Genomic DNA, 27,642 nt, shown 5'->3' with positions numbered 1-27,642 from the left:
AGTATGTATAGGTTTTCCTTTTTCCCCCCATTGATTTACATAAGGCTTTCTTATCCATTACAGGGATTTGAAGAAACATAAAGCTGACAATTCACACCTTAAAATTCAGTGCTGTGAAACATCCCTTTTTGAAGTCAATTCTCCAGTTGAGCAGAGAATAATCCTAAAATATTTAAAGATTTTTTAAAGTCTCCAGAAAAAAAAAATATGTATATAGCAACAGCATTGGGGAAAGTATATAAAGTAGATAATTTTTCAATCTTTTATATAGAAACTATTCCTACTACCTTTGGTCTGTTAGTTGATCTTTCATGCCTGGCAACATGATGAAAGTCTAGAGTAACTAAAAAAAAAAGGAAAGAAAGAAAGAAATCAAAGTGGAACTGTACCAAAGATGCTGGCAAAAGACCAGTGTTTGGTGTCTTAAAACTTGACAGCAGTTAAGAGTAGTACCCTATGGCTTATGGTGGTATGCGTTTTACGTGTGCTGGTGGTCAGAGATTTCTCAGACTTGTTTTACTGTGTTTACTATGGAGAACTAGTTATGCCAGACATGTGATTTGTAGGCTGCATAAAAGGAATGGCAAAAAAAAGAAAACTATGGGCACTTACTAATTTCCAAAAATGCATACAAGATATGCAATTGCAAATATGTGTTAAAACAACCATATTAGTTCTTATTTCTGAATCATAAAAATTGCTTTCCTGTGACTCGGCCTTGGTGCTCTTGCTCTCCAGAGAAACTATTAGTCCCTGTGACAAAGACACAGACAACATCTGCCATGTTCTTTGAGCCAGTAAAAACAGCCATTTAAAGAAAAAAGGAAATGAAAAATAATGAGCAATGATGATTGTTTTTTTTCTCCGTTATCTTTTGTTTTAAATTTAATTCTCTTTTGGTCTCAGGAGTGTTGTTTGCACTATGAAGTAATCCATTCTATGTCATCAAATGACAAGGGTACACCTGCTAGCTATCATAGTGAGACAGGAAAGATCAACACCCCACATCAAGTGTTCTCTGACAGGCACAGCATCAAATCATTATTTTATCTCAGACCTGCTTCACCGAAGAAGAAGTGATTGTGTGGTTCTGTTTTTGAAAAGTATATGTTTGGTGTGCTTTAGAATTTTTGTATATGCTATTGACCCCTGAAAGCTTACCTACGATAAATTTATATTACACGTTAAAGGTTTCTAAAAAGTCAGTATTTTCACAGGATGCTCCATAGACTATTAATTTTCACTCTCTAATATATTATGTTTATTTAAAGAATAAAAATATCACAAATGAGAAAACTACAAAATTGAAAGTGGGATACCTAGGTAATTATTAGTGTATCAACTTTTCTGTTTTAATTTCTTGTACTACCCAGGGTGGGAGCACTTTAATAATGAAAGCATGTAGGAGTAAGTTGGAATTAAATGGCAAAAGAATAATAAGGGCTCCCATCTATGTAAAACATTAGAGCATCCTGTGCAGTAGAACTTTCTGTCTGTTCCATATCAATATGGTCCTGAGAAATTGTCCCTGGGAAAGGTGTGGTCACAAGAATAAGGAGTCCTTGTTTACAGATATGCTTGCATACTTCTTTGTCTCATTTCCTCAGCTCACCCCATTTTCAGTTATTACTCACATTTATAAAGAAAAGGTTCATGAAGACTTTCTAAATATTCCAGTTCTGGTAAAACATGACCCTGACTAAACTAGTAAAAGATCCACCCTCTATGAGTAATCTCTTTAATAAGGATTTTTCATTGTGCTGGCACAGTGACTAATACTGACTTCACGGATTTATCAATATGCCTAATAGGAATACAAGGTAAGTAAGAGAGAGAGAGACATTTTGTTCCTGAGGAGATTCTTTCTCTAGTCTGCTACCAGCAAAGCAAAGGGAAGAATTAGATTGAATCGTGATCGTTTGGGAAGCTCCAAACAAATGAAACCGAATCAACTAGAGTGTGTTACATAATTTACAGGTTGTGGGAAAAAATTTCTTTTTAACAAAGATAAAATTTGAAAAACTGTTAAAGGATTATGTTTATCTTATGTAATTATTGAGGAAAATGGGTACAGGTTGTGCAGAGAAAGAGATTTTGACTTAGCAATCCTGCTAAAAATCTTTAGTTAATGTTAAATATAAAAAGTATAAAATTTTTCAGATGCTGGATGAATCAACCTTTAGAGAAATGCTACATGGATTCTTATATGAAATTAGTGGTTTCCTTCAATAATAAAAGGGCAAATTTCTAATATTTATTGACTGCTTACCATGTACAAAAACATCACTTAATCATTTTTTGTAAGTTAGCTCATTTGACCTTCACAAATCCTTGTTGTGGAAAGCAATTTACTGAAGAAGAGAATGAATAAAGATTGGGCAGAGGGAGATGTCACCACAAAGCTTGAGCCAACTTTCTATGGACTCATACTGACGTTGGCCCTTTAGATTCTCCTGATTCATGTTGCCTCATTGCCTCAAATATTATTACCCCCATGTGGATCAGTCACTGGGAAAGGGCTATCTCGGAAATGACTTTTGCGGTGGCAGCTTCCATCAGCTCAGGCAACTCCTGGTGGAGCTTCACAACTGGCACTTGAGGGAATATATCCCTCAGTCATGAAATGGGCATCTGACCTTGGCTCACAGCACCCATGACACCAGTGCAATAGCTTAATATTCTACCAAAGTATTGCTAGTCACGTCCTTTCCATGGGTTATCTCAAAGTACATTTTTTCACTGCCCCTTAGTTGAAAGAAACCCCTTTAAATAAACACTATATGTAACTGATGGCTCATTCTTTATGGTGACATCATTTCAGGCTGTGTACAATAAGTGTCATAGCCTGAGGAGACTTGGTTAAATTTCATCATTTAACCAAGCTTCCTGTCACATACTCACTTAACAAATATCTATCAACTCTAAGTACCAGGTCTTTTTCTAGGCACTGGAGAGAGAAGAGAAAAAAAAGACATGGAAGATACGTTGATGATATTTCTTAAGCAAATGATTGACAGGATGGGGAAATAAATAACTAACACTTCTACTTTTTTCATACTTACTATGAACCAGGCACAGTGCTAAATTCTTTGCATATATTAATGCTTTAAACTCTTGTAAGATTTCTGTGAGACAGGCACTACTAAAACTTAAGAAACTGACACTGGTAGGTTATGGAACTTCTGGTAACCACCCAGAATACATGTTGCAGGAGGCATTCAGATTCTGTCTGCCTCTGAAGTCTGTTCTTTGATCCACATGTAACTAGTAGTTACCATTATGCTTCACTTTGCTTTTGAAAGTTTTTGGAAGATGTCTGGGGCTAGATTCCCTCATCCAGTGATGAAAACAAGTGATTTACCAGGAATTATAAACTAGTTATTAAAAAGGAGTCTGCAGAGTTTTGATTTTTTGACAGTATCTGTATGCAATTTTACCCATTTGTAGTAATCATTTATCCCTAAAAATATTTGGGTATGATATTTCTGAAAATTTTCTGATTGCCTCATCTGACACATATGATCGTCTTTTGGTGCTGGGATCCGGGACACCACAAGCACCCCAACACTGAGGTCACCTTAACATGGTGTTGCACTAGGGTGACAAATTCCTCCTGGTTCCTCAGGAAATACATGGGGCTTTCTCAGTCCTGAGCAAATTAGAATGGTTTCATACTTTATATTGTACCCTTATTCTTGTTGCTGATATTATTGACCCCTACATCATGGGGAAAATGTTTAAGAAAGTCCAGTTATTTGACTTCAAACAGAAAATGGATGGGAGAAGGGATGCTCTGAGAACTGTCTATTTGGATATCCATCAGGAAGAGGAGTTAAGGGTAAGGAGGAAGAAAAGTTTGGGACCTCCAGATCTTACACTACAGGCTTGGTGTGCTGCCTGCAGGAGTGTTGGCTGGGGCCCGGATGAGTGTCCTACTGCACCCAGGAATTTCTAAAAATACTCCAGAGCACTTTCCTGCTTCCCCATATTTGTCACCCCTTAGTCTTCTAGATTCAAAGAAAGAAAACAATGATTACTTTTTCCGGATTTATCATTTCTGCCTAATTACTAAGCATCAATAGTTAGGATTATGCCTGTCTTTAATAGCTAGGATTATGTTTGGTCAGAAGCTTTCATAAAAATAGTTTGGATCATGGAATTTTATAAGCCCTGTTTCATTTTAACTTGCTATATTCAAAATAAAGCAAAAAACTCTGTGTTTAAGCTGTGTGAGGTCAGAAATGATTTAATGACTTTAATACCTTAGAAAAAATAAAATAATTTATTAGGAAACATTCTTGTCAACAAAATAGGAATTTTGGTTAAAGAATGTTAAAAGGAGTGTTTCAAGCCAAAAATCAATAAAATACACAAAAAATGAAAGACGACTAATGAGAAAATCAAGCCCCTTACACTTTGATGAACGCCATCAGAGTGTGTCAAAATTTGCAGTGTATTACCAGATGAAAAAGAGTATAAAACATGAAGAAAATCTAATTAGGGGAAAAAAACACACAACAACAAAGGCAACTTGAAAATGGCTGATGAGATAATTACATTGAATAGTTAAAGAATACCACAGTTCTTAAGTTTGCGATACTTGTTTTTTCCGTGAACTAAGGTGAAACTGGGGACTCAGATACCAGAATTAGGTATATCAGTTAAATATATGTAGGAATGACTTTTTTTTAACTTATGTTAAAGAGTAATATAATCTCTGCTCTACTGATAATTTCTTAATAAGCTATTACCCATGGTTATATTTGTTAGCTCATGATTTGAAAATCTTAGGATAATTAATTAAATTATATGAATTTACCAATGTATTTCCTGGTTCTTTCATTATACTTACAGACTAATTACAGTTAGATGCAGGAGTTATGGGAAACTTGAATGCCTACCTTATAATAAAGCATTAGAGAGAAATACTGCTTTTCTTTTTTAATATATTATTATTGTTATTGCCCCACATACAAACAGAAAATTGTATCTTGGAGTTTTCCTCTCTGGTTGCTTCTGAAAAGGCATAGACTTGGGCATATATACAGTATTCCAGAATGTCATCAGCGTTGACTATGATATATATTTTTTTAACAAATTTATTTATTTATCTTTGGCTGTGTTGGGTCTTCGTTGCTGCGTGCAGGCTTTCTCAGGTTGCGGCCAGTGGGGGCTACTCTTCGTTGCAGTGCGCAGGCTTCTCATTGTCGTGGCTTCTCTTGTTGCACAGCATGGGCTATAGGCATGCAGGCTTCAGTAGTTGTGGCACCCGGGCTCAATAGTTGTGGCTCGTGGGCTCTAGAGCGCAGACTCAGAAATTGTGGCAAACGGGCTTAGTTGCTCCGCGGCATGTGAAATCTTCCCGGACCAGGGCTCGAACCCATGTCCCCTGCATGGGCAGATGGATTCTTAACCACTGTGCCACCAAGGAAGCCCAACTATGATATTTTAAATCTTGGATTCTTGGGTGTCACCCCTGGGTCAGAGTAGCCTATTTTTTGAGTTTCATCAGAGGTTGTGTTCAAGTACTTGCTGCCAGTGAGGCTTCAGTTTCACTGATTTCTAAGCAAATACTATTGAGAGTGTGGTCTTATTTCTTATTTCTGCCTATTGTAAAATGTGAGGGGAAGGAGATACATGGAAGAAAGAACTGTTAAGCAAAAGGAACAGGGACATGATAATTTGGGAAATTCTCATGTTATCCAGATTGCAAAGCATGTCAAAATTAATTCATTACTAGAAAAAGGATGCTTTGGAGAAAGTCCAAGGTGTGGCTAGACAATCATTTCATAATGCCTCAGAAGGATTAGAAGTTCAGATTATTTAGTCACACAAAGGGCTTTGTGAGATTGGATGCATGACATACAGATCCTCTCAGCCATCTCAGCAGAAGCTAGGAATAGATATAAGATTATCCAGGAAAGATCCTTGGAGTAAACTTTGGTCTAACAGAGTGAGTCCATGTGAGATATGGGAGACACACCAGGTACTTGAAATTCTTATAGAATAAGAATACTGTCAATTTGTACTAAAAGAGACAGAAGAAATGAAAGAAGGTGGTCAGACTCTTAATATTCTATAGGTAGGAAACAGGAGGATAAAGTCACTAAACCTCAAACACATTCTAACCTTCATGAAAAAGAATAATGATTCCAAGAACAGAGCTGTGAACCTAGTAGGTGGAACCTTTTGGAGCAAAGCATTATTCCCAGGCCTTGAAACCTAATACTGTTTTCCCAGTTGGACTTTGAGATTGCTTAAGATAAGTGACTCCTTTTGACTTTTTGTTTTCTTTCTTTATGACTGGAAATCTCTATAACTGCTAATCTATTCCCGTAGCATCCTTTTATTTTGGGAGTGGTTTCCAGGTCTAGTTTCACAGGTCCAGTTTCACAGGTCCACAGACGAAGAAAAATTTTCCTTCAGGATGGATACCCACAGTCTCATCAATACCTAATTTAGTTGCATTTAAGTAATGACATCTGGAACTTTTGATGTGAGATTTGAAACTTGAGTTGATGTTCTAATTGGTTGAGTCTTTTGGTGACCTTGTATAGAATGAATTTGTATTTGGGATGGATGTGAATCTTTTGGTGTCAGACGGTGGATTGTTGTAGGCACAAGGATGGCCTCTGTCTATGTCCCGGGCTTAGCCCTCAGAACCTGTGAATGCTATGTAACCTGGCAAAGGGGAATTAACTTTGCAAATGGAATTAATATTGCTAATAAATTTACATGAAGATGGGGAGATTATCCTGGATTATTGTGATGAGGCCAGTGTAATCTCAAAGTTCTTTAGATGTGAAAGGGGATGGCAGAAGTGATGCCATGCAAGAAAGACTCTAGCATTCATTGCTGGCTTTGAAGATATAAAGAGGCCATAAGCCAAGGGATGTTGGTGACCTATAGAAACCAGGAAAGGGAAGGGAATGATTCTTCTTAAAGCCTTCAGGAAGAATGTGCCTTTACCTATACTTTGATTTTAGTTGAGAGACACCTATTTTGAACCTCTGAACTCTAGAACTATAAGAAAATAAATGTGTGTCACTTAAGCCAGTAAGTTTGTGGTAATTTGTTTCAGCAATCATAGGAAACTAGCACATTCCCTTAAGACAGTGGGTTTTTTTGTTTTTTTTACTTGTTTTTAATAATTTTCATCACTTAAGCAGTTGTTTTGCCAGGTAGAGAGTTCTCTGGAGCTCCTCACTCTGCCATTTCAGAAGTCCTCTCCTGAAATATATCTCTTCTTCATGTTTGAAAGCTACTTTTTGCTGGTATAGAACTCTAAATAAGCAGTTATTTTCCCCCAGTACTTTAAAATGCCATTACATTGTCTGAAAAATCCACTGCAATTTTTATTGTTATTCCAAGCAATCTGCTGTAATTTTTATTGTTTTCTGTTAATTTTCAGTGTTTGTATCTTTGTTTTTCAGAAGTTTGACAATAATGAGCCTAGGTAGGGGTGTGTGTGTGTGTGTGTGCTTTATTTATACTTTTGCTGTTTGCTGAACTACTAAGATTTGTAGTTTGGGGTCTTGGCCATTATCTCTTCAAATACTTCTTATACTTTATTCTATTCCTCTTTTACTTCTGGGATTTTATTTTCAAATGTGTTAGATTGTATCCTAGAGCTCTTTGATACCTTATTTTTTCACTCTTTTTTCTCCTTGTGTCTCTCTTTGTGTTCTCTCTAGTGATCTATTTTCATGTTCAGTGATTCTTTCCTTTGCTGCATTGAGTTTATTGTATTACTGTATTGAGTGTATCTAAGGTGGTGTACACTTCTCTTACCAAGGTTTTCCCTTTATTTCTTATGTTTCTATCTCTTTTCCCCCGTCCATGCATGTTGTTAGTCTTTTTCTCCACGGATTTTTAACATATTAACTGGCAATGCAACAATATATATTTAAAATTCTCTGTCTGATAGTTCCAACATCTGGGTCATATAAGTCTGGGAACAGTGTGTTGTTTTTTTCATGTTCTTCGTGCATCTTGTAGTTTCTGGTTGAATGCTAGACATCTTGTATAGGACCATAGCGACTGAGGTATATAATATTAATACCTGGAAATGTGAAACTTCTTTTTTTGTTAAGCCTTTAGTGTGGGAAGTTGAGCTTTCTAGTCAGTAGATGAACTACATTATTATTGTTGTTGTTGTTTCGTGGTGGTGGTGGTGGTTGTTGTTGTTATTATCGTTACCCTTATTGTACCACCAACTTGAAATTTTTCTACCTGTGCCTTTTGTGTAGTGTAAGGGCTGTTTTTCTGGAAGATTTTCATCAAAGTCTGCTCCATTCTCTGCTTTAGATCTCCTTTTTGCACTTTTATGTTAGATATTTCTTCACAATTCCACCCTTCTCCACATAGTAAAATGATATTGTTTGTCATGCAACACTTGATAACCTGGTAGTGGGATGGAAGACATGAACGTTCCTCTGGTGTTTTGGTTCAACCTTGGCTGTACATTGACAATGTAAGGTCAGTCTTAAGGATGTGAGGGTCTCCTTCTCAGGGATCCTACCCCTTCCCCAGTGGATAATCTCTAATGACATGAGACCTGAGTATTTTTTTGCCCTTCCTCATGGGTAGAGGTGATTTTTTTATTTCCTTCTCCCAGATGCAAAAGTGTTTCACCTGTATTCCGAGAGCAATATGTTTTATTCCCTAATGCCAGTAGCTTAAACTTTTGTTCCAAAGGGACAACAGGGTAGGTTTTGTGTGGACTTCATGCCTTTCCTCCATGAAAGTCCCCTCCCCTTGGTGCATATCGTGCTTCCTGTCTCTTTCTTTGACTCTAATTTTTCTCATGATCACCTCTTGAGGTCTGTAAATATCGCAAATGGTCATAAATTACTTTGTGTCTTTCAGCTTCTAGAAGTTCTGTACTCTCACACTAAATGAGCTCATGCTAATTATTTAGCAGTTGGTTCAAATTTTAGCTGAATTCTTCTTTCTTGCTTTTTTAGCTTACTACATCTTCCCCAGGTAAGTATGCTGTGTCCTATCTCTCTTTGGAAGACCCTATCTTTCCATAGATTTTTGATTAGTTTATTGCCCTGTGACCTCAGTTCTCTAATGAGGTCAAGAAAATTTTGGTTTGTATATCCAGCTTTTTATGTTGCTGTTGTAGAGATGGGAAACAATATTCTTTTTAGCATTATACGTCCTAAGTAGAAGCTTGAAATTCTGTTCCCCTTGTCTGGAAGTTTCTCAGCTTTGGTGTAGAAACATAGTTGATTCTCACAGAATGCTTACCATTATGCAGCTAAATTTAAAGCAAACTGTAGGAATCATTCTGGGGAGTTCCTGTCTGTTCAGATAAACACAAAGCAACATATAGGTAATGGTATAATGTTAAAGTGAGGTGCCAGGTTCTGCAAAATAGAAACTGAGTTCAAGGTGAAAGCAAAATAGGCTGGTTATACCAGAGAATCTCTCTGTCTTTGCTTTCAGACTGATTTATTAAAAAGGTGCTTTTTCCTCCCTTGAGAAAGCCTCAGTCTGTGTAGACTTCTTTCTTGCCTTCTTACTTGATTTTCCTGAGAGAAAGAGAGAGAGAGAGAGAGAGAGAGAGAGAGAGACGGACAGATAGATATCTGGCAAGTTCTTTTCTAGAGACAGAGAATTTAGTCCCAAGTGAGGGGACAAGGTGTTTGACCTTGGGGAACCTACAGGCTGAAGATATACTTTACAGTGTAGTACCTCAAATTAGACAGAATGAGCTGGCTTATTTAATACCCACACCCTTAAGCTTTGCAGGGTTGACAAAAAATTTTTTTTGGAAAACTTGGATCACATTTTCATCAATATTTTATTATAAGCACGTATTTTACTATAAGCTCCATAAGTGAAGAGAAAAATCTTCATTTGTTCTTTTTCAATCTTGCAGGGTACATATTCCATACACATACTGTGTTTGTTCAATAAATGTTCTGGATTCATTAGACCTTGTGTATAAGTACTATTCCTGCACAAACATGAGTGTTGTTCATATACTGGAATTATTACTTCATTTGTAAGGTTGATTTCCAAAGTTTACCGTTTATGAATTGATATTAGTCTTAGTAATCTTTTCATTTTATATTTTCAAATTGCAGTCATTGAACATTGTACATATTTTGTATTTCTCATGGGTAGAAACTGAATTAATATGCTTGAACTCATTTATTTTCCAGTTGGATCTAGAATTGTGCAAATTTGCAACTCATGCAGCCTGTATTGCTCAAATAGGGATGCAACCCCTAAGGTAGTTGTTCATTTGACAGTGTGAAGCAAGTTTATTTGACAGTGTGAAACATGGGGAACTAAGTTATTTTCCCTTGTCCTATGTCTGATAGCTTCCTGCTACAAAATTTGAGGGGTACGTCACTGATGATTTAACTTGTGGAATTTCTTGATATAATGTCTAAAGTTCAATAAACTAATAAAGAATATTCCTCTGTTTCTACATGATGGATATGATATCAAATCAAAATTGAGCCTTTTGAAGATGCCTCAGTTTTTACTTTTTTAAGGGAATGACGTTTTAATACATCGATCTCTTCATTATCCTACTAGGAGAAGAAAGCAGTGTGGACGATCCATATTATTAATATTTAAGTGAAAACAAATAAAAGCAAAAGGCTTTTTTTGGGAAAAATAGAAATCTGTTTAGCTTTAACCTCCTGAGTTTCTTCTGTTTCTTCTTGTAGCCCTCTCATGGCAGAAAATGGACAGTACCTATCTAAACCTGCGTGCTTGGACCTTCCCATGTCTACACCTATTGATTTTCATCTACCACAGGAAAGGTAGGCTGTTTTATCCTTGTTTATTTGCTTGTTTTGTTGTTGGTTGTTTGTTTTGTTTAATAGTCTCTTTCAGCTCCTGGTGGTTTATAACAGTTCTGTTCTTTTCAACAAAATATTAATTAATCTGAACTTTCAATCTCAATAGAAACTTGAATGTATGAGTTATAACAGTGTGGTAATCTGCAGAAATAAGACTGTAATTAATGGAATTCTAATTAAGATACCAAAGCCTTCTCCAGTTTAAATAGCAGTGTGTATATATATGTGTGTGTGTGTGTGTGTGTGTGTGTGTGTGTAAATTTAGAGCAATAAGCACATAAATAATATTATATGTTATTAATTTTTGTAGATTTGAAATAATGACATAGCATACTCAACCTTCTAGTCCTCGGCACCTAGGAGAATTAAAAAATAAAGGGAACTCAGGTTCAAGCCCTTTCCATAAAATCCACAAGTAGAATAAAAGTCTGCTGCTATACTTTTGGGTACAGATTTAACATTTTCAATACAATATCTGGGATTTCAGCTAATACACATGCAAGTAGACATCCTCTAGCCATGCTTGTCAGGGTGGCTACTTATGATCCGGCATGCACCGTTCAGTATATTTCTGCTATGAGTTTGGAAGAAAAGTTAAGAGGTGGCTGAAAAAAGAAAGGGCAGGTATGTCAAGATAATTTTCCAATTCCACTCCTCTTACTATTGTAGCTGGGAGAGCTGGAATCATTTAATGAACATTTATTTAAATTCATACTTTATTGGCTTTCTTGTATCTACAAAGTGCATATAAGAAGTCTATGACACTGATTTGATTTGATGGGTCAGGAAGAATTTCTCCTGGTGTTGCATCATTTTGTACCAGTAAGAACACACCATAATTGCTACTTCATGTGATTCTCTAATGCATCTGTTGAAGAGTATAAGCCATTATTGAGTTGTTAGCACAATCCTGGGTTTCTGAATAATATGAAAATGTAGCTTGGTAAAATAACCTAGAAATGTTTCTACTCATGTAACAGACATCTCACTGTAAAGAAACCAAGGCGCAGACCAGCAGGTTATTAATTTCTTTTGAATATCAGTAAGAATTTACTTCACTTCCCCTTCTGTTGGCTCTTCTAACTCCCTCTTTATATTCTTAGAGATGGAATTTCACATTGCCATAGAGATAAAATAAGAGTTTGGCAAATTCAGACTCAGACAAGCATATCTAAATTACCTTTCGACTTGGCTGTTGCTTCTCTGTCTACTGTGGTGTTCAATTTGGTTTCCACCTAGCACAAGGTGTTTTAACTATCAGTCATACAAAAGGCCAGTTAGGTTATCAAGTCAATTTTTTCACCAGAGTAGGATAGATCTCTGGTGTTACTTTCTTTCTTCTATTTTCCCCCAGGCTAGAATTGAACATGTTTCTTGTTATTTCTTGAGGGCAAAGAAGATAAAAATCAATAATAAAACTAGATGTGGTTTTAGGAGGACTAGTGTCTTAAATGGGGAGGGGGCATTTCACTTAAAATAAAAAATTCTCAGCAAATACTTTATTGGATGATAAATGACTTCTGTTCTATTTTTCTTTAACTAGCAAAAAACAAATAAGCATTTTATCACATGCAAAAGTCAGATCTAGAATTTTATCATTGGCATATATTTCCCCAGGGAAATACATCTGCATAGAATCCTCCTGATCTGACAAATCCTTTTAGATTGCTTTTTTGTTTAATAATAGTATTTAGAATATTGGCTTTCCATATTTGGATAAAGGAGAGAAATAGTGGTAGAGGTATTGGAAAAGTGTGCATGTCTATGAGTATGTGTGGCATGTATATGATGTCTATGTATGTAAGTTTGTCTTATGAAAACTATCAATTAGATTAAAATAACACATGGTGATGTATATTTCCTCCCCACAGACATTAACACTGGAGTGATACTTAGAATAGTCGAACTAAACTTTTTCACTTTACAGAAAAACTAAGTTATATTTGCCAAGGTTACCAGGATAGATTCAGGGCTAGACCAGACTTCCTGATTTCTAGTTAAGTGTTTGCTCCTCTATACTAGTCTTGCTCAAGATTACTTTTCATTTTTATCAAGAAGAGTGAGATTTCTAATGCTATAGCCTGAAGCCTAGACCTGAAGAAGTGAGACCAGAACAGAGAAAAATTTTTTTGTATCTTTAGCTCAGATGTGCTTTGAGAAATCTCATCTTCTGCAGGGAATATTCTTCAAGCCAGATGTAGAAGAGATTGACATCCATTATTTAAAAGCTGATTCTTATGATGTCAGACATGTAGTCAGACATCAGGCATTTTAGCAAAGAAATGGAGAGAAGTTAGAAGCAGGATCACAGTTTAAAACAATATGACATTAATATAGCATTGTATCTTTCTGGGATCCTATTGATTAGAACATTAATAAAATTCATTTTTGAACCAAATTAATTATAGCGGTATCGTGTACAGATGAATGAAAATAATATATTGTAATTATATAACAAAATGTGTTTTGGACTCTGAGTCATCAACCCTATTTGTTAAAGTTCATCATTACTAAGCACTGCTAAGCCTCTTCCCGTATTCTGATTTCTGTAATAACTGATCAAGTAAGAAGATTAAAATGAAAAAAGAAATATGTATCTCTAATGACAGAATTGTCTCAGGATTTGTCAGTTATGATTCATACTAGGCTTCATAATTGTCCTTGATTATATGTGCTATGTTCCAAGAATGATCTTCTAATAAGGTATTACTATCTGATTATTATTGTTATTAATAATATGAATAAACTTTTTGAATACAAAGGATAAACCATGAACACTTACTAATATCACAACTACTGCTTCTCCTAAAAGCACTATACCTACAATAGCAATAATTTCAACCAGAGAATTTTACACTTATTGAGAATAAAATTCTCAATAAGTGAGAATTTTACACTTATTGAGAATATCCATTGTGCCTATCTTTGTTTTTCAAATGAAGATGTAGAGGCTCAGAGAAAGTAAGTAACTTAGCTGAATTTGCATACTTAGTAAATGATAGATCTGACTATAAACCCAGGTAAAACTGACATCAGAATCCACAGCATTAACCCCCACATTGCAGTGCGTGTGTATGTGTGTACACACATGTATACCTGTGTGTATGAGTGGACATGGTGCATGTCAGTAGGGAGAGGGGAGATAACATGAAGAAGAAGAAAATGAGTTGGTCAGGTGACAACAGCAGCATGGCTCTGATCAGAGTTTTACTTTTTGTTGTTGTTGTCACTGAATAGAAAGAGCTATAGATTGCATTTAGATGCTCAGACCTGAAGACTGATTTATATTATTAATACTATATGATTACTGTCACTTAAAATAAGAAAATCAATATCCTACTTGCTAAATGGCTTGATTTTTATTGTTTAAACTTTTCCTGCATTTGCTTGGGTTAAAAAACAGAGAAAGGGAAATAAATGTCTAAAATACCTTAATATAAAATGTTAAGCACATAACTACCATATGTAGTGTTATGTCTACATTTCTGTAATTTCTGGTCTACAGGGATTGGATTTTCACCATCTTTGCCAAAGCTATTTGACAAAATCAGAAATAAAATACTAAAGCAAACTTATTTTGAAAAAGTAAAATGGAAATAGAGCAGATGTCATTTTGTAAATGGGGAATTAAAAAGCTTTCTGTTTGTCAGCATATGAAAAGTTTAAAATAATTTCATTTCATGAAGAGTCAGACTTTAAATGATCAAAAATTACTGATAGGTGAGAGTAACACAAATAAATTTATTAAAGTTCTGTCAGTGTCATTTATACATTCAGTAGACTATATATTATTTATTCACTAAGATAATGCATTATGCAATTAGAGCTATTTTTCTGTTTTGTATCATTTAAATTCTGTATTAAACTACATTTAAATAAAAATTCAAACTATTTAGTCTGCATCTATCACAACTGAGGATGGCAGGTGTCTGGGGTATAATATAGGAGACTTGATTTATTTCAAGCTTCTTGTTTGATAAAAAAGATTCAGAATTAATTATCAATCCAGCCTGAAGAGAACTCTTTAAAATTATATCTTTCCAGTCAAATTTATTCATTAAAAATGTTCCTTTACCCTCACCCCTACCCCTGCCTCAACTAGTCAGTCCATTTCCTGCTACTGTCCTTGATGAGACTTTGAAGAAATATTTGAGTTTCCCAATTCTTAACTGTAAAATTTTTTAAAGTGTAAAAATATGAGAATAAATATATAGCATACAGTTGGATTTGGTGGTGCATGGTGGTTTATTTGGCAGTCATTCCTCATTTTTAATTACAACAAAATTTCTTCTTCCTGTTCTGTGCAGTATGGTGGGGCTCTTATGTGCACTGTTCTGCCCTTGGAAATGCTCAACTCTTGATCCAACCAAGGTCAGTCAGAATCAGAAACTTGAGCATGCTACCACAAAAGAATGCAAACACACTTAATTGCATTTCATTCTAGAAGAGGCTCTCAGACTACATGTCACCTGCCAGAAGACCTATGCCATTGCCATCTAGAACTTCCTGTCCAATTTCAAGCCTAGATCTCCCATCTTACTACAAATTTCATATTTTTCAAAAATCCTTTTAAAATTCTTCTCTTGGTTTAGATAAGCTACAGCTAGTTCCTGTGATTTGCCACTAAAGAACACCAATACCACAAGATCCTGGCATGTGTCTGTATTGTTTTGACTTGAAAACGCTGTAACGTTGAGAAGCAATGTGTTATCTATCATTTATCAAAGTATATCATTCAATTGTTAAAATTTGCTCCCCAAATCCATATTAAAATACCTAACTCTGGGGGAAACCCACCTTACTCAGACTAGATTTGGTATGTAGCTTTGTGCCATATGACTCCACATGAAGAAAGATCTACATTTTGGCCAAAGTCTTCATTTTCTAGCATTTATCCAAAGAAAAACAAGAATAGAATACATTATAAGGATAAATTTAATGTTGCCTGACAAAACATTACCAAGATCTTGAAGTTCAATGAAGGTTAAAATACAAGTTCCTTAAAATAGGTAAATTGCTCACAAATTATGTTCCTATGAGACTGTAGCTTCTTTTTTTTTTTGCTAATATTGACTTCTTTAAATAGTTTGTGGTCTGAATTATTCAGATGCTATTTAACTGGGCCTGTGATACAAGGTCAAATATTCTCAGTTAAAGACTATGCATTTTAGTGACATAATTTTATTTTTAAAATAGATGTAGCAACATATGTGCATTTAAAAGTTGAGAGTGCTTCTAGGAAAAATAAGTATAAAAACTTATGTGAACATTTTTCTCTGAACTTTACATAGCTAAAGACACAAGTTAAAACTTCTAGAATTCCCTTAGGTCTTTCCCTTCTATATGGTGATCTTAATACTTTGGCTCATTTTGTTATTTCTAATTCATGCTCTTCCACTAACTTCAAACAAAATTGTTTTAAACATAGATTGATTCAGGCTATGTCTCCAGAGAAATAGAGCAAATACTAAGATAATCTATGTAACTATACTGTTTATGTGACCTTCCTAAACTGTACAGTGGTGGGTAATGAAGATCAACATGAGAGTGGCTGGCATGCCTATGTTTTAGCATCTTGTTCAGGTGAAGGTGTCTATAATTAGCTGTTTGATCACATGTATACAAATTGAGTCCTGTTTTGAAACAGGAAGGATTTTTTCAATACCACAGGAAGTACAACCCAGCATGTGAAACAAATCAAACCAAAAACAACAACAAAAGCATTTGCTAAATATGTTTTTGTGATGGTGATGATGTTTATCCTTTTGATTTTGGGCTGATGGGTCTTACATCTTTGAGTGCTCTTCCTCTTACAGATGACATCTGAAAATGGTACCTGTTTAATCCATCATGGGATTGTGAAGGTTAATTTTAGAGGAAAATTGCTGCATGGATTCAGAAATTGTTATTATTTTCTTGTTTCTGTCTGAGGCTTTATCTACAGTCCTGAGCTGTCATTTTATAATTCTAAAAAAATAAGAGAGCTATTACCAGAAGAGGTGGTTTACCACTAGGTATAAAACATAGTTATTATTATTGTTGTTGGTTGTTTTGTTTCTGTTTTTAACTCAGCACTAAAACTGAGTTGATTTCCATCTGGCAATTTTGCAGCAGTAGATGAACTATGGGATAATTACAGGTTATAACTTATCATCTAGTGGCAATAATATGTGGACAGCAATTCAACACATAGCCAAGTCAATATCTCTTATTTCTACCCCAAATTAATTATTTATTTTTCTAATTAAAAGAAATTTTACTTACGTAATTGGCTCAAAAAGTGTACTACAATTGAGATACTTCCACAGTCAAGGGCAGGGACATAATACACCATTCATCACATTTGCTGGGCTCAGAAGCAGCATGGTGGGAAGGAAGTAAAACATCTGTGACATCCACAATTTTTCATCTTGTACTGCAGTAATTTATGAATATACTCTATCTCTCCCTCTTGATCATAAGTTTCCTGAAAGAAGAGGTTTGATAAAATATTTTTGATATCTTCCCCATCAAATGGCACCTATGGAGTGAAAACTCTGATATTTTTATTTAAAGAATAAACAAGTGATAATCATAACTTCAGTAATGACAGAAATAAAATGATGGTTTAAATCTTATGAAAACTTACCATGTGTCACACAGTGTTCTAATAGCCTTAAATTTATTAACTCATTTAATCTTCTCAAAAACCATGTAAGGTACCGTTATTATCCCCAATGTACAGGCAGACAAACACTTGCCAAGCTAACCCATTTAGTAAGTGATGGAAAGGGATTTAAAGGCAGGCATTCTGGCTCCATAGACTAAAATCTTAACCATCATTTCTTTACTTTTTGGCACTTTAATAGAAATTATGATTATGATTGTATTTGATGACTACATTAGCTTCCTATTATTGCTGTAACAAATTATTACAAATTTCTTGGCTTAAAGCAACCCAAATTCATTATCTTATAGTTCTGGAAGACAGTAGCCCTAAAATCAAGGTGTTAACCAGACTACATTTTTTCTGAAGGCTCTAGGGATGAATCCACTTCCTTGCCTTGTTGAGCTTCTAGAGGCTGCTCAAATTCCTTGGCTTGTCGCCTCACAGTAAGCAGTCAAATCCTTCCAACCTCTGCGTTTTTGTTTGTTTGAGATATAACTGACATCTACCATTGTGTAAGTTTAAGGTATATGTGTTGGTTTAATATATTTATGTATTGCAGTATAATTACCACAATAGCATTAGCAGCATTCTCACTCCTGGGTATATATCTGAAGGAATTAAAATCAGTATTTCAAAAAGAAATCTACACATCCATGTTCACTGCAGCATTATTCACAATAGCCAAGTTATGAAAACAACCTAAGTGCTTATCTGCAGATGAAGTGATAAAATAGATGTCTCACACACACACACACACACACACACACACACACACAGTGAAATATAATTCAGCCATGAGAAAGAAGGAAATCCTTCTATTTACAACAACATGATGGACCTTGAGGGAATTATGTTAAGTAAGATAATAAGACAGTGAAATACAAGTTATATGACTTACATGTGGAATCCAAAAAAAGAAAAAAACCAAACTCACCAAAACAAGCTTTGCTTATGTGTGGTCTCTTCCTCTAATCCTGACTTTCCTACCTTCTTCTGCAAGGACTATGTAATTACATTGGTCCTACCTGGATAATCCAGCTATCTTTCCACCTTAAGATTTTAAATTCATCAGCTCTGCAAAGTCTGTTTTGCAAGGTAAGATAACATATTAACAGGTTCTGGGTATTAGACCATGGGCATCCTATTATGTTTTTCAGCCTACCAGCATGATCAATGAGTATGTAAAAATTTTAGTAATAGCAGTCATGGTCTTAGAATATCAACCAGAGCAGGGAAAGACTATGCTTCTGTTACCAGAATCAGAATTTTAGGACTTTATGAAAATGTTTGAATTCTGTAGAATTCAAATCTTGCTATCTTCCTCCTACTCACAAATGAAATAATTTTAACTTAATATAAAAAGGAATCGGTAGTTTTTCCAGAGGTTTCATAACAGGATTGGGACAAAGCCTATTGCAAATAACTGTGAATAGCTATGATTCACAAAAAACTATAAAGTCCAATGTCTGATCCCTGTAACTGTTTACATCTTATGTCTCTTATTCTGGCCACTAGTGTGACTGCTCAGAAGGCAGAACCTAGTAAATAGCTGGATAAAAAACCTGAGTGTCAAATTCTGATGCTACTCAAGGACATTTTTAAGAACCCAAAGGAAGACTTAAGGCTATAATTTTTATATATAATATTGATTAAAACACATATATATGCATTAATTTTTACAAAATGTTTTTGTGTACATTGCTTCTTTTCAACTTCACAATAAGTCTGTGAGTTAAGTTAGGTAACTAGTACTCATGGTCATCTTATAGCCAACAAAATTGTTCACCTCATAGACACTTATAAGGAGGTAGTTGATCTTAGACTACAACTCATTTTATGATTCCTATTCCTAGTCAATTCCTAATAAATGTTGAATGACTATTGCATAACTGCCTTAATTTTGTTTAAAAAATATATGCATGCTTTAAAAAATCCATCACTGGACAAAGCAATCACTAAATTAAATTTAATATAGAGGAAAATGTTTCAGTTATCAATATCAAACACATATATGTATATTTAGATATATACAAACATTGTATGTATTTATTTAAAATAATGAGGCTCAGAGGGAAAACATATTTTTGAATGAAGTATTAACTTCTGACAAAGTTAAAAAGAAATTTAAATGCATCCTCTCCTCCTTTTGTCTTCTCCCGTTTTCATCCTATCTTGGATTTCCTTCGTTTGGTTTCTTCTCTGAGGTAGACTACCTTAGTTTCATAGTAGTTTAACCTTTGCCAAATATTAGTTCATGCTTTTTCCTTAATTTCTTTATAATAGCATTATTATTCAGACAATAAATCATCATGTGTCAAGCATTATAACAAACCCTGCAGCCTCCAGAGATAGAAAGATGAAGGAGTCCGTGCCCTTTAAGAATTTATTAGCCACTAGGTATGATATTACATGTAAACATAGCAGATTACAATAAAAGATAAAATGCAAGTATAATATGGGTAGGAATATATAACTGTTTTATCATCAGTCTCTTGATGTCTTGCTCTGTTACTTATGGGTAGATAAAAGATTTTACAAAGGGGTTGAAATTATTTTTATCACTATTATTGATATTGATTTACACTTAACAGAAGGCTTAGTAGAAGATGTATAAAGATGGCTTGATTTAATCTGAAGAAATAAATCTTGCAAAATGAAGCTTTAGGTTTTTTGGTAGATTTATAGTAGTCTTGTCTTATGGGGAGAAATTCTAGTACTCTTTAAATCACATGATAAAGTTGCATGTTTGAAGAAGCACTGAATCCTGTCTATAAATTTTTAGGACATGATTCTGTAGAACAGCATCTGATTCAGTAAGGTTAGTGCAGTGGAGGAAAAAACCTTGCTGTGCGTAAGAAGCATCTAGAATACTTATTAATTAATACAGAGATAACTGTTAGCTAACTTTGTTCAGAGGGGCTCAGAAATATGCCTTTATGATAAGTCCAGTAATTCTGACACGTGGTTCAAAGAACTCACTTTGAGGAAACCTGTTTTGAATATCCACAGAAAACAAACAATTAAAAAGTCTCAGTTGTTCTAGTATCATGACTGTGTATACATATATCTCTAAACAATCTCTAAAACATTCAGCAAATTGCCCATTCTGTTTAGTCACTCAAATGCCTCTTAGGTCTAAGCCAAGAATGAGACCCTCAGGAACAACCTAATATTATTTGGCCCAATTCTAAATCCCTTTACTGAGACAAAGTGATCTATCTGATGCTGGATTTCCAATTTCCAGGAACATAAGCTTGGCAGTCACATTGATATACCCAGTTCTACATAGAAATTCTAGTCAATACTAAAACAAGCACACTTTCCATCTGAAATTCACCTCAGTCTAATGTAATGCCTGTCTTCCAGTTGAATATTGATGGGCCTGGCATTTTTTTTTTCTTATTGGCAAAGCCATTTGGATTGAATTCTCCAGGCAGATGGCTTACAAATGAGTGACATGTCACCACCTTCATATTTTTCAATGAGTGACATACCACTACCTTCAGATTGCATATTTTGCCCATTTTTAATCATTCATTCTTTGTCAGTTAATGTTGTCTATTATCCTTTACATATATTTAATACAGACTGGCCTTCTAATGGTAGAAAACCACATATTTTAACCTCAGAGAAGCAAAAAACAAATTATTTACAAAGGGGCTAAAAAATTCTCCATGATTATTTCCAAAAGGCAGACCAGAATAAAACAGTCTTATGTAGCAGAAACAGGTGATGCCAAGAGAGATGGTTGAACAGCTATTATTTTCCAATGTTGTGTCCATTTTACTTTTAAACTACCACACACTTTAAGGGAATTAAATTCCCTCTATTTTGTGTTAGTTTTCACTGACAAAAGAAACTTTTGTTAGGACAACATTCTATGTTAAAAATATTGTGCTCCTAATATTTTGTGAATGAGGCTAACATTTTGTGTTTTATTTTAAGAAGCAAGTAATACTAAGTGATTTATGAATAAGTAATCTTCTAAAAATTGACATGGAGAAAAAACAAGCATAGAAAGATAAAATTTGAAGAGAGATGCCGCCATTTTTTTAGACTTCTTAGTGCAGGAAAATAATCCAAACCAATTATCCTGAGACTATTGAAATGAGAAAAAGAAGTCCTGTTTCCTAATATTGAGCAAGTTATGAAACCTTGATGCGTTTCCCTTTCTTTTCCACAAATAGCCCTCATAAGGTTTGCACTGCCCAGGTTATCCAGTTGTGGTGAGAATCACATAGAGTGAACCACTGTTGCCTGAAATTCTCTAATGAGAAGTGTCACCTTCTATGAGTATGGAAGATTCAACTGGCTAGACCCCTCCCCTGGAGATTCTGATTTAGAGGATCAGGGGTATGACTCCCATATTTAAATATTAACATGAGGTCTGAGTGAATTTTCCCATTGGGGCAGTTTAGACAATACTGAAAGTGTTATTTGAAATTTTTTACGGGAGGAAAAAAGCAGCAACCGGTTAAAGGCAAGGCTAATACTTAGCCAGAACTCATTGGTCTGGCCTTAGTAGTTACTATAGTGAAAGACCTCTGATCAGGTTTGTTTTGTTTTTTTGTTTTTGTTTTTTTTTGCGGTACGCGGGCCTCTCGCTGTTGTGGCCTCTCCCGTTGCGGAGCACAGGCTCCGGACGCGCAGGCTCAGCGGCCATGGCTCACGGGCCCAGCCGCTCCGCGGCGTGTAGGATCTTCCTGGACCGGGGCACGAATCTATGTCCCCTGCATCGGCAGGCGGACTCTCAACCACTGCGCCACCAGGGAAGCCCTGATCAGGTTTTAAATTAACCACTCCTGGCAGCAGCCAGTCCCTCTTCTAACAACAAGTCCTTCTGTTCCCTGTTTCAAACAAAACTGCAACTGAAGAATTAGTGGTTGTCACAGCAGGTAGCCCGCAGGACTCTGCTCTAGGCTTTAGTTGCAGGTTTTCTGGATTACCTAGTACATGTGCCAGATTGGTTGCTAAATTTTTTTTTATAGTATCACTCCTGGATCAAGGCATATGTTTATTAATCCACAGAGAGATTGTCCAGTATCTTTGAAGTCAAGTTGGGTCTGGTTGCTGTAGAATGTAAAAAAAAACTTGAAAACAAATGAGTCACACAAAGAAAGAGTGCATGTGCCATTTCAGAGGTTTTTGTTTGCCTGGAAGCTAGGCTTTTTCTTCCAATTTCAGTACATATTTCAGGGGAAAAATTAGTAGTTATTCTTATCCTGAATAAATTTAGTCAGGAATGCAACACATAGGAAGGGATTGAAGAACAGTAGGCAAGAGAGTGTGGAATCTTCAAAGTAGATGATATGGATGGCGGCAGCTCAATGGTAAACCATCAGCAAAGGAGAGAGAGAGACAGAGACAGAGACAGAGCTATCTTCATAGAAATACAGAAATACATATAGGACCAAACAATGAAATATGTGAAGTTTGGAATTTATGGACTATGAGAAATGTGCTGTAAAGACAAATGTATTTTTGAGACATTGCAGCAAGAGCAACAGAGCCTTCAAATAATTATTGAATAAATGTAAAGCTTTTGAAACTGTGCTACAATATTAAATCATAAATATGCAAGACATGTGTGATCACTTACCCTAGGATTTCAGAAACTTAAAGGTTTCAGGATGTGTATCTAAACTTATGTAGCGCACGGAAAAAAACTGGGGGTGCAGTGAAAAAACAGTAGGGAAGTTATCCTGAGAAATTTTCAGTGAAAAGGCAGAGTGATCTTGAATTGCAGAGCGATGAGAGAAGGTGTGGGAATGGAGGAGGTGTGGTTGAAAGGAAGTATTGGTGTCAGAATCTGTTGTCCTGAGACTATAATAGGACAGCTTAGGGCAGGGAGACAGGCTGCAGCATCTAAGAATACACAGAACCTACATGGAAAATAACAGATGTAAGAGCTGTTGTCTGCAGGAGATTTTTAAGGCTTTTATAGGTTTCCTACCCCATGGTCTGTGGATACACTGACTGGTTAAAGTGCCAAGGACAAATGAAAATGAGACATTAATGATCTCTTACAAACACGCTGGTGAGGAGAACACAATTGTTAAAGTTCACTTCATAATTGAATGTGACAACAATTAGTTCAGAAGTTTAACTTAACTGCTTGGTAAGTAACATGATTAAGTTGTTTCCAAATGATCCCCCTCTGCTTGAATTTGTAAATAAAGCAAAGTAGGTAACATATGAAGTAAAGATGCCTCCATCTGAGAGAACACACAGTTATCTGACTACTGGGCAAATGCCCAGGATGGGGCAGCTTAACTTAAACCAATTCTGCCTTTATTCCTGTAAATAAACCTAAAGATAAATGACTGGCAAAATATAAAGATGTTAGCAGTAAAATTTTGTGACCTCCCTGAGGTGTGATTAATGTTCAAATATCTTTCTTTTATTCTTTGTGGTTCAGTAGCTAAATGCATTGAGTCAGATAGATCTCGGTTCCAAGTTGTACTGAAACTACTGATGAAATGTATGTTTACGCACAAACCTATCTGAAAGACTCAAAGTAACACACATCCTTATGCTTAAATTCAACAACAATATAAATAGGATTTCTTGCTCTTGAGTTCACATGATGACCACTAATCTAATTTTTGTTTGTTTCATAGATCATCAAATAACTTTGGATGTGATATATGCTCATTGAAACCTTTATCTTCTTCCACATCTCCTCACTCACATAAAATTGCTTCAGCTCCTAATTTTCTATAAATATTGACATGGCTCTGCAAAATCTCTTTCCTATTTAAAGTAAAATGTCTCCAAATCTACCCATTTCTGGCAATACTAGTTGACTATCTGTTTGACCATACCCTGATTCATTTTCTCACATATTTTATTTCTCCTTTATTAATAAATGTTTTCACTAGAGATTTTGTCTTTCTGCTACAAATATTCTAAAGTTTTTCACATGTTAAAGTTTTACTTTCCATCTGATTATAGGGAGACAATCCTCCATGCATCTCTCACTTTTCTGCATGTCTTGCAAGCCAGGCATTGATTGACTTTATTTTGGACTATCTTTTCAAGGATGTCTGTATAGCAAATAGCTGTGGTAAAGAGATAGTGTCTCCCTCTAGAACAAAGGGAAATGTCTTTACTGCACAGTATAATAATGCCTCCTTTCATGACAAAGGTCAAACAAGCTTATGACCCATTATAAATGGGTTCCCTAAGCTCAGGGTTCTTCCTCTATAATTAAACCCATTGTATGTGCAAACATTTCTCAACTGGCTGTGAGAAGTGGGGCTTTGGAACTCGTGCAAAAGATGGTACTCTGCTAATACAGCTATTGCTGTGAGTAATAAAGTATTTTTTCTCTGACCCAGGAGTCTGTGTCTTATTCCAGCATTTATGAAACTGTGACAGGATAACTTTTTAGCTTGCAAATTTTCAACCCTTCACAGTTCTTTATGGGAACATGCCTTCAAGGTACCATTTCATATTATTCTCTTTTTTCACCATCCCAATCATCAAAGAGTAACCTATATGCCCTGCTTCCGTTTCCTCTTGTACCAGTCACTCTTTAACACAATGAAGAGTCTGACTTCTTCTCCCATACCATTACTGAAATTTCTTTCTTCAGTGATACAAAATTCTCTTGTAGTATTAAATCCAGGGTTCTTTGAACAACTAATTTTCTTTGATCTTGCTAAAGCATTTGTTATGTTGATCACCTTTTTCCACTTGAAACTCTTCATTGTGATTCCCCTTTTAGTCTTAAATTTGTTCCTTCTTGGTCACTCTCAATGGCCTCTCTGTTACTAACATCCCATTAGAGAGATCATACTTTACCTGTTGTAGGACCAGACCCTAAAGCTCTGTTTTTGATCAGTTCTTTTCTGATAATTCATTAGTTAGTAGCTTAAACATCTTCAGCTCAAAACTATGTCTCAAGTCTACCTCTCTCAAAGCTTCACTTTCACATCTCAACAGCTGCTAATGACTTCTATTTAAATCTCCCTGTCTCCAACCCCTCAAACTCAGTAAATACAAAGTCAAATGTCTTTCAGCTTGAGCCAAACTTATGCACTTATGGAGAGGATGCTATTATTCACCTAGTTTCCCTAATTTTAATATTGAGAAACATCTTTTCTTTCTCTCCATGTCTGAACTTATTGCCTTGCTGATCATTCATTATTAATTCTCCATGTGCCTCCTTGTTTATATTCATTATTTCATTATCCTAAATCATTATCCTTTATTTCACTAATATCCTTGGTATACTATACATATTTCGTAACTGGGGATCAATTTTCTTCAATTTTTTGTATTATTAAACCAGTGGTGATTTATTTTCCCAAAATACAACTGCAGTTTTTTCAAGTTCCAGCTCAAAAAATATTCTTACCTTTAGATGAAAACCATCTAAAGTTGGAAATCTCCAAAATTATTTACCAAGTTCCTTCTCCATTTTCTCTTCTATCTCTGCTTTAAATATATATATTCATCATTCATTCAACAAAAATGTATTATAATCTACTTTTCAGGCACATTACTAGAACTCAGGAAGCAAAGATGAATATAACATATTGCCTGTCCTCGAGTACTAAGGAAAAATAAATATTGAACAGGAAATATTACAGTGAAGTGTTATAAAAATATAGTGGCTTTTTCATACTCTTGCTTATGTTGTTTTCTGGTACCAAATGTTATCACTATTTTCTCCCCACTTATATATATATTTTTAAAGTTCAATGCTTAACTCCAATTTTATTTCTGTATGAGTTCAATAGACATGCCTGTCATTTGCAGAAATGACAGATCTATATGGCAAACTCATGTTCAAAAATTGAGAGAAAGAAGGCTCTAGTTATAGGCAGATTTGTTACACTCTAACTTCCTTTACAGAGAGGGGAAGTGACGTTATGTTCACACCCAGAGACTTACAAAAACAGAAAGCTGGACACTTCAGTTGTACAACTTTAGTCATGACTAAAGCATGTACAGAACACAGTTTTTCATGTCTCTGCAAAATTTTATTAATGGTTGCAGCAGTTCTGGATATAGGCTTGTCAGAAACACACAAGTGATCTCAGAGGTACACTTGTGACGTTCCTTGATCCAGGGTTCATTCTCCTTCAAAAAGGCATACACGTTTTTTTCTTTACCTATTTCTCCAATTGATTTGGAAAATGTGAGCTCATGGTGGCACGTAAACAGGATTAGCAACAACATGGTATGCCAGAGACATAAAAGTCCTCAAGATAAATGACAGACATTAAAAGGCAATGATATATGAAAACACATAGGAAATTAAAGAGAGAAGACTAAAAATTTCTATATGTGAAATAAGTAATATCAGAAATGAGCAATTTATTCAATTGCTTAACAGAAGATTGTACACAGCAGAAGAAAGGATGAGTAAACTTGGTGTAAGTCAATAGAAATTTCAAACCATATCAGAGAAAAGAAATAATTAAATGTACAAAGTGAACACATATTCTTAGACACATAGCACAATACGATGTTCTGACAGAGTGTAATTGAAATCCTAGAAAAGGAGGAGGGAATGGGACAGAGGCAAGACACTGGTAGAGAATTTTCAAAGCTGATGAAAGAGATCAACCTGCAAATTGAGAACATTTAGAAGACTCCAATTAAAATAAGTGCAAAGACAAAAAATAAACTCAAAATGGATTAAAGACCTAAATATAAGGCCAGAAACTATAAAACTCTTAGAGAAAAACATAGGCAGAACACTCTATGACATAAATCACAGCAAGACCTTTTTTGACCCACCTCCTAGAGTCATGCAAATAAAAACAAAAATGAACAAACGGGACCTAATGAAACTTAAAAGCCTTTGCACAGCAAAGGAAACCATAAAAAAGATGAAACGACAACCCTCAGGATGGGAGAAAATATTTGCAAATGAAGCAACTGACAAAGGGTTAATCTCAAAAATATACAAGCAGCTCATGCAGCTTAATATCAAAAAAACAAACAATCCAATCCAAAAATGGGCAGAAGACCTAAATAGACATTTCTCCAAAGAAGATATACAGATTGCCAACACACATGAAAGGATGCTCAGCATCATTAGTCATTAGAGAAATGCAAATCAAAACTACAATGAGGTATCACCTCACACCAGTCAGAATGGCCATCATAAAAAATCTAGAAACAATAAGTGCTGGAGAGAGTGTGGAGAAA

This window comes from Phocoena sinus, chromosome 4, assembly GCF_008692025.1.
Source record: "Phocoena sinus isolate mPhoSin1 chromosome 4, mPhoSin1.pri, whole genome shotgun sequence".
In the NCBI taxonomy this organism is placed as follows: Eukaryota; Metazoa; Chordata; class Mammalia; order Artiodactyla; family Phocoenidae; genus Phocoena; species Phocoena sinus.
Note: the sequence above shows the minus strand (reverse complement) of the source record.